This window comes from Trachurus trachurus, assembly GCF_905171665.1.
Source record: "Trachurus trachurus genome assembly, chromosome: 20".
Taxonomy (NCBI): domain Eukaryota; kingdom Metazoa; phylum Chordata; class Actinopteri; order Carangiformes; family Carangidae; genus Trachurus; species Trachurus trachurus.
In genome coordinates, this window is record NC_139911.1 from 10,012,527 (window position 1) to 10,022,009 (window position 9,483).

Below are 9,483 nucleotides of genomic sequence, written 5' to 3' on the forward strand. Positions count from 1 at the left end.
TGTTTTTTCACACGCTTTTATACACTGTAATCGTCTATGCAAGCTTTTGCATATAGTCTTTAATTTTCCTCGACCTCTATTGCAGCAATTACGCATCATCAACAACGTCGCTTTAAATAAGTAAAAAGATAAATAAATAAATAAATTACTGATTGTAATTTCCAGACTGTTTCATATGAGATCTCCTGCAGCCCGTCGTTCATTATCTAGAAACTGAAGGCGGCCACACACGCTGCAGCTATCGGAGTGACCTCTGACTCCGCGCTTTGTCCAAAGTCCACTCTGGCTCCAGGTCGGGTTGGGAAACAGATCACCCTTCTTCACTCTCTCGCTGCTCTTTAGATACAGTCTATACGTCTCTTATCGCGAACTGCATCCCTCCTCCACCATCGCGGCGTTTCATCCCCACCTCCCTCTCTCTCTCTCACTTCTCGCACACATCATATTTTTTTTCCAGCGCGATCATGCGTCACCGATCTGACGCCTTGACGCGCAGGCAGCAGCTGTAGGAATCCACGGATCCCTCAGTGCTCTTGGTCCTATAAGCTGCCGCTGCTTTACCCAAAGTATTTACATCCTCGTTACACTTTCATCCAATTCCTTCAAAATAAAACTCACTCCGAGAAACTGACGACGCGAATCCCCTTGTATCAAAAACAATACAGACAAACTGATGAAGTCTCTGGTTTCAGGTCAACTTCGGTTTTCATTATTTTGTCGCTTCTTTAAATATTGAAAGATGTAAACACATATTCTTCTGGTCTCTGTGATCCTGTATCAACTTCTTCTTTGCCTCTGTTCCTGACGCCACCTTCAACATTTTTTACCCTTCTTAATATTTTCTGGCACAAATCAGACTTGTTGAAAGAGCGTGATTAAGATGTTAATCTGTAATCTCTTGAAGTCAATCAAACTGTCAACGACATAATGAACTGGTAGGCTATATTGTAAATCGAGGGGGCTACTACCTATCCCATTCAAAAACATGGATAACCTTTAACCTTTAAACCTTATCAAAAGTCGAAAATGTTTGAGTTGCGCCAAGTTTAAATTTATAAGTGTTAAAGGCTATTAATGACACGTGATATGACAAAATATTGACAACTTTTCCTGTGTCATTGTTTGTTGCATCAATAAAGTTTTGCTGTTTGAGACACTCATTTGCTCCTCCATTAAAATACGTTTCATTAGGTCGGTTGGTTTTTTTTTTTACTCTTTTTTATCTTAAGGTGAGAAGGATATAATGACTAGTGACACTTTGTTTTGAGTGATAATTTCCCTCCTCTGTCTCACTGATCATCCCTTTAAGAAGACGCTGCAGTAATATGACCTTGGGAATTGTGCATTGTCAGCAAGGAGGGAGCAAACATTTTTCAAAAGCAACATGCAAGATGCACGTGTGACAATGGTTTACTTAACTTGTTCAAAAGCCCTGTCAAAGTTTGATGTCGATTTATTGCCATTGGGATTATAAATCAACAAGAGTTTATATCGATTTTGTGCTTGATTTGTTTTTTATTTCCAACATAATGCATTTAAAAAGTGAAGGTTATGTCTAGACACGGTTTGTAAAATAAGATACAACTTTGAGTTGGTCTCTTTTTAATGATTCTGTTTTGTCTGTGTTTCTTGTTAAAGATGCACGTCAAAATCCACGGGTTGAACCAAAGCATGCAGCTCCCAGTGGGTGTGGATCAGTTTTCAAGATTTAATGAGCCATAACTGACCTTTGTTGCATCGCACTGTTGCAATCTACTCCACTGTCCATCCCATAACACTCTCCATCTTTGTGGAGGAGTTACATGTAAACAGAGGAGCTGAGTGGCCTCTTATTCGGGGGTTGACCCGCCACCTGCTGGACCCACCTCAACCCGGATTGTTCTCGCGTGCCAGTAACGCTGCACAGCATCTGCACTGCACACAAACAGTGGCAACTTGGCTCAGCATGCTGTCGTGTACATTCCAGTTATGTATGATCGAGAGAATAAGGCAGTGGTGTCATATAAGTGGTCTCCTTAAAAAGAAGAAAGAAAAAAAAAAGTTCAATAGCTCCACTGCAAAGTATATAGCCAATGCAGTGACTGGTAGTTTTTAGATAAAAGTGCCTAATATCAAAGTAGATTTTTGTCACATGTAAATACTGAATTTCTTCATTTGTCTACCTGGCATCTAAAGTAAATCCTACTTAAATCTGCCTCTGGGAAAAATATTTCATTTAAAAGATTTGAATACTTTCTACTGTAAATCATGATCATTTGCAAATAGGGTGTTTGAACAAAAATGTTTTTTTTAAATATTGTTTTCTTACATAGGCTACGTATGACATAAAAGCAAATAGCCTATGGTGTGAAGAACTTCTTTTTAATGTAGCCTACACTTTTTTTTCTCACAAATCACGTTACGTGCAAAAAGATCGTTTTGAATGACATGTCGATATTAATCCTTGTCCAGTCAGGTTTGACTAAACGGTTCCAGTATAATTCAATGGGCAGGTCTGGTCCAGAGAGACTCAGACCAGCCTCTGCACAGTCATCCTGCCATCTTTCATTCTGTGGCTGCTCCATTTAAAATTAATGTGTATGTGTCTATCCAAACTGATATTTTTACTGAAGTGGATTTTAAAGCAGATTTTCCCTTTTACAGATTCCCCTTAATTTAACAAGCTGCCCACAGTCACAACTAGCCTATATGTTCAATGCTTGTCAGTGGAGCAAATCAAACATGCATTCATTCATTCAGAGACAGCATCAAAAATAATGTAGACAAATACACACAGATCTACATTTGCAATGAGCTGCTGGCACTTATCTGTTGTCTAAAACAATTCACCAAACTGAGAAAATAAAAGCAGCAATGCAAACATGTTTAGTACTTTATACAGCCTATCTGCTCTGTCATGTTTTATTCCATCATTTATGAGCTCCAAACATCCAGATTTTGCTTTAATTGAGCCTTAATTAACCATGGAGGAGCATGAAACCACAAGTCCCAAGCAAGCTGCAGCTCTGATAGGGTCAGGACCTCGATGTAACAATGAGGCCCCTCAGAGAAAAAGAAAGAAAACAACAAAAACGTAAAATCACTGTGATTCATATCAGGAAATTATTCTGAAACTTTCAGCTAATTTCTAACAGGAACTTTAAATGTGCTTGACAACGTTTTCTCCCCTGGGAACTGAAACCCAGGGGAGAAAACGTTGTCAAGCACATTTAGTCTAAGCATTTTGGCACGTTTCTTTTTTTTTTAACACAAGAGAAAACAGGCACCAACCTCTCAGCTTCATTTACTAAAATATGTTACAAACTCTGAAACTAATGCACACGTATCTGATCTGGTTCTGAAGTTTATTTGTTAAACAAACAAAGGGCAGACACGCTGGGCTCAGATTTGTACAAGGCTATTTAAAGGTAATTTTTAAGGCAGCTGGGTAGGAGGTGAAAATTGCTTGCAGAGAAAAACAACAGTTCCTAAGCAATGCCTGCAATGTGGAAACGCGTGTGTGTTTGTCTAAGCATGTGTGTAGTTTTGATAGAGGGAAAGTGCCACGAGGGAAGCAGATTTTCCTGCAGAGTGATTCTGCCCCCTGTTGGAAAAAAAACCTCCCCAATCCATTGAATACCAAATCTTTTTTAAAATGCTTTTTAATCAGTTTTGAACCAGCAGACTGACTCTCATGTTCACTGACACATTTCCTGACACTTATGGCTGCCGCAGCACTTATGTGAGATTATACTTGCTGCATAAATCACAAATTATGGGATGAAACTCAACCAATAGACGAGTGAGAAATACATGAAGCTGTTTGTATCAGCGAATTGGAGCCGATGGATTAAAATTGTGCAGAAATATAATTGATTAATCCCACTTACAGGCGCTGAGAAGAAAGGATGCCCTGCAGAAATAAGCAGGGGCCTTATAGAATCTGTAATTAACGTCTCCCTGTTAAGTACCTCATTAAGCAGGTTATATATAGAGCTAATTAAATTATTGTCCTGCAGAGCCTATATCCCCGCTTTATTGAATCATTTAGATGCGCAGTCATTCAGAGACGACGGTGAAAAGAAATGATGACATGAAAGAAGCGCAGAAGCATCACTCTGATGATAATATGATAATCTCTAGAGGAGACCCCCCTCTTCCTCCCTCTCCTCCTCCTCCTCTCTCGGTCAGGCCGGGGTCAGTGTCTTGCTCAAGGACACTCCAGCAGGGCGCGCGGGTCAGTTGCGGCGCAGCTGCAGCCGACACCCTGGATGCAAAATGGCGGGATACGGCGGCGTTTTTTCTTTCTTTCTTTCTTTTTTTTTTTACATGAACGTGTTTGTAAAATGTGATGAAGTTGAACAGGCGCCGGGGTCTGTTATTCTCTCTCGCTGTGTCTTTTTTTTTTTTTGCAGGCTAACACCACTGATGGAAATTCATGGAGGTCGGGGCAACTTAACAAAGAGCACGCGCGCACGGGCACGCGCGTCTCCTTGGCCGCTGGGGGGCAGTGGTGTGGTGTGTGTCTGTCTGTCCTGTGGGGAGCTCATACAGGGAATCATCGGAGGGGAACAAAGGAAGGAGGGAGAGCGAGAGGGGGGAGGCTCTCTCTCTCTCTTTCTATGTGTGTGTATGTGTGTGTGTGTTTTAGGGGGTATGTGGTGGTGGTGGTGTGTGTGTGTGTGTGTGTGTGTGTGTGGGGGGGGGGGGTCTCCCTTGTGACAGGACATATATGGAAATTTGAATGGCTCACGTTCACCTCCACCACAGTGCGCATGCTCGCTCTAATTCACCATCTCTCCCACCATCACCTACCTTATGACTGGGGGGCGCGCGCCATGTAGCGTCACTGGTCAGAGGCAGAAGTAGCCTACCTAAAGGTGACAGATGTATGGGCGATTAAAGCTTCGTGGTGCGCAGGACTATAGCCTAAAATACATCTATAGTCTGAAATATGCTGGTTACACATCAAGTGTCTGTATGTGTGGTGTGGGTGTGTGCACGCGCGTGTGTGGCCCACTCCGAGGCTACTCTGACAATAAAAGCTTTCTTTTGGGGTTCAATGTGATTGCAATTACAGTCCTTTAAGCCTGTCTATCACTGCTACAATGTGTGGCGGAGGGATATTAAATGCAAATGTCACCTGACGCAAAATTCAATAAAAAGGCTCATAATCCTTAACCTGCTGTTCACCTTTTCATATGTGAACCATTGAGTGCATATTAAAATATTTTTAATATATATAGGCTACCAGCTAATATTCTAATACAACAATAGGCTAATATGCTAGTAGCCTAAATATAAACACTGAATATTTTTTGAAATAGTAAATAGCAATTATTAGGCTATATGAAATAGACTGTAATAACACACAAACATATAACCTAGGTAGGCTATATGAACACTTAAAAATTTAAATTCAATTAAAAAATATAATTAGAGCAAGCCTATAATAGCCTATTATTAGTTATTGTTTATTTTGATTTTATTTACATCATGTCAGAAATAGCTATTCAGCTTATTCCAGGTGACACGCAGCCTATTTTGAAAATAATGAAAAAATAAATATCTTACATTATATAAAGTCAATCTTTGCTATGTTTGCTTGGACGACAATATCTATAATATCTATCATAAAGCCTAACTTAAATTATATTAATTTATTATAATAAATATTGTATTTAGTAGGCACCCTAAATGGCGAGAGAGTCGGTGTTTCCCTCCGCGCACATGGGCAGCTGTTCCTCGCTCTGCCTGCCGGTGAAAAGCAGCTTCCTGCCGGCTGCTGCTGCTGCTGCGGCCGCTGCCAGGAGCTCGACTTCCCCTCACATCGTGCTCGGCTCAGCGGGACTACGGCTACGAACTGAGCACGACGGGTGAGTCGTCCTACAAACCGAGTAGCCTAAGTAGTTTAGCGACTATATCACGGGCTTAAAGTGCATTTAATGGGCATTTCCTACCACTATTTACCACTTATTTTCACACACACTCTCACAGTGGACCCGCCATATTTTCCCTGCTGCCGGTGTGTGAGGACGGCAGGCGGTTAGGGTCTTTTTCAGTTCCACATTTTTGCCTTTGCAATACGGCACTTGTGCCTAAATTAGAATATTTAAATCACCGTTTTCTTTCTATATGTTATACAAATGCATCTCGACTTGAAATGAACCTCGTTTTTTATTTTTTGCAACGTTTTAAAAACTTAGGTTAATTACTTTCCCTGCCAGTTGTGTAACAGTGTAGCTTACAGTGTTCCTGTTGGTTTCAAAGTTGTAACTAGGCTAGATTTTCCTCATGATGCGCCCATCAGACAAGGATTTGCCAACACCATGCTATAGCTGTGTGTTGTTGTTGCTGTTGCTGGATGGTTTATTCAGGACCCAGCTTGATGAAGGCTCATTTTACTCAGTCCACATGTAAAAGCCTCAATCAGAGGCAGAGCCCTGGATCAAAGTCAGTTAAGTGAGTAATTGAACTTTGTGGTTAGAAAGGTTATAGTCTCGGCTGACATGTTGCCAGAAAAATCTGCGGGCTCCCCTGTGTCCCTCAGCTCCCACAAGTTGACTCTCTCTCTCTCTCTCTCTCTCTCTCTCTCTCTCTCTCTCTCTCTCTCTGCAGTCAATGGAGAGGAGAGGCTCTGCAATAGGTGCAGAAATGTCATTGATCCACTAATGATATTCCTCCTTTCTCCTTCTTCTTCCTCCTGCAACATCTTAAAGTCCACACGTTCACTCTCATTTTTGCTTTGGCTCCAGGAGCAGTGAAGGGGAGGGCCTAAGGCAGGCAAGGCTTTGAAGCCCAAAGTGGAGTTGTTACTCAAGAAAAAAAAAGAGAAAAAGAAATAGGCTATATAATTGTTTTCTTTCAGCACAGTTCTAGTCCGTGGGAAATAGAGACATTTAAACTCAAGGTCAGTCTGATAACTGCAACAGACGTAAATAATAACAGCTGAACATAAGATGTTTTTTTCCCCCCTTCCTGATTCTTTTTATGACAATGTTATAAAAAAGGACCTAAGAGGATGTTTTGTGAAACGTTGCTGACATGATGTGAAAGCAAACTCAATGCTTTGGTTTACACTTTTGAGTGGCTACCAATCATTATTTTCTTCAACACCTCGGCTGCACGTTCAGACAAAAGCCTTGAAAACTACACTTCCATGTGGACTTGACCTGAGCCTTGTTCACCGAGATATCTGTGAATATTAGAAATAATATCCATGTAGTAGCCTATATTGTCAACATTGTGTTAAACAAGTTGGTGCTATATACTCATACTTGTCACTTAAGCAGCAGAGCCCTCATAGGGAAGACTTCAGTGCAGATAGATAGATAGATAGATAGATAGATAGATAGATAGATAGATAGATAGATAGATAGATAGATAGATAGATAGATAAGAAAAATCAAAAATTGTAGCTACTATGCATAATGATTTTTATGTAGAATTAATTGATAACAAAAATGAAATAATGTCTGAAGATATTAAAAATATGAATTATACTGCTCTCTCATGGTGTCTGAACAGGCTTTCAGGCAGGGCAGTAGTGAAAAGAAAAAGGGAGACAGACATAGCGGCAGGCAGGCGTCCACTGCAGCCCAAATTAAAACGCTTTATAATCAGGCAGGGTGAAGGACGGCCCTGAGGCTTCTCAGTTTCCTCGTACAGGGGGTCTTAGCAGAGGATCAACTTTCATGCAAGCACTCCCAAAGAAGGATGTTTCTTTGTTGTATCAAGACCGGTCTCCACAGCTTCTCGCTCCTTTCTCTGTGAAAGAGATGATATGAGGAAATGTAATTATGAAACATGCAAGGTCCTTTACACAGAGACACTCAAGGCCTCTCACGCTGTGAAAGAAAAGACCGCTGGTTATAAACATCATTTGTACAGTTACAGTGCGGATTGACCATGGGTGTGCTGGTGCAGGGGGCTGCTATGGCCACGCACATAATAAATACACAATATGTCCTGCTCTGTTTCTCCTCCTTCCACTTTTTTTTTCACCCCCCCATAAATGCAGAGTTAATTGAAGATGAAGATGCCGAGTTGTGAGCACAGATTCATTGTTTGGTGATACAAAATGTGCGCAGAAACGCGCTCTGGGAGAGGCCAGCGTTGGTTTGTGTGGAATGAATACAATGTTGGACACAAAAGGAGCACGGCAGAAAGAAAAGTGTCAATCTCCACCTGACTCAGAGCCCATTACGGGGTGAGGAGACAGAGATGTGTGTGTTTGCGATTGTCTATGCGGGAGAGGTAGAGAGAAAGACAGGGGAGAGGGAGAGAGAGAGAGAGAGGGAGGGAGGAAGGGAGGGAGGGAGAGAGACACCCAAAGATGTATAAAGTGCACACATCCATTCACTGTCATGATTAGCAGCCATTATCAACAGCCCGAGCTGGTTGCCAATCAGACTGAATTATTCTGCAGTGAATCGACTAGCAGGCAGTTGACCAATGACTGTTTCCTTTACGCAGAAACAAACACCAACTCTGCTCAGTCTGATTTCATTTCCTACCCTTTCTGTCATTCCTTTCATTGATTGGCTCCTGTGCTTTCAACTAGAACCTCTCTTTTATCAATCCCACCCGCCTTTATTTCTATTGCTGTCTTTCTTTCCTCGCTGGTTTTTCCTTTGTCCGCAGCATCCAGCTTGTCCCCTTTTATTTTTGTGCTCATTGCTGAGCAGTGATGAAATCTGGAGTCCCTTTGGCAACAGGCGATCTGTGTGCATGCATGTACGTGCATGAGCGTGTGTGTGTTGTGTGTGTGTAGTTTTCAGGGCAGGGCAGTGCAAGTAGCAGTCTGATCCATACTAATGTTCATTGATAGGAAAATCAATGGTGCATTGATCCTAGTCTTGGCTCTGAGAGGGGGTGGGGGCGTGGGGTGGTGGTGGTGGTGGGGGGGTGTAGGATGCAAGTGTGAAGACCGGTGGAAGAGCAACAGAGAGAAGAAGAAATGGAGAATGAAAAGCAGAGGAAGGAAAGGATTAGGCAGATGAGGATCAGTAAAGGGGAAAGAAACGGGTCCAACCCACTGCAGGAGATGAGACTCCAGCTCTGTAGTGGCTGCGTTTGGGTGGGTGGTTGGTTGGGGGGGTAACTATATGTGTGAACAACCTGTCGTGGCCTAACTATTTTCTTTTCTCTCTCTGTCTCGCAGAACTGCTCTTGAGAGTAGATGAACAAGCTTCAAATGGAACCTGAGAAGAAGAAAAAAAAGAGGAGAGGAGAGGAGGAGGGGAGGGAGAAAATCAATTTTCCCAGACAGAGGCAGGCTGGTCTAATGGAGGTCTAAAAGAAGAGGAGGAGGAGAGGACATATTTTCCTCTGATTACCTCCTGTAGCCTCTCTGGCAAACCTTCAAAGCTAGCATCGCTACAGCGGCCTTGCTCATCCGACCTTTTCCGAAAAAGTATGGAGTCTAGTTGCTTCTTTCACTCGGCGGCAATCAGGCATCGAGGTGGACAAAGCACCATGGAGCTTTTAGAAAGAAAAAAAAAT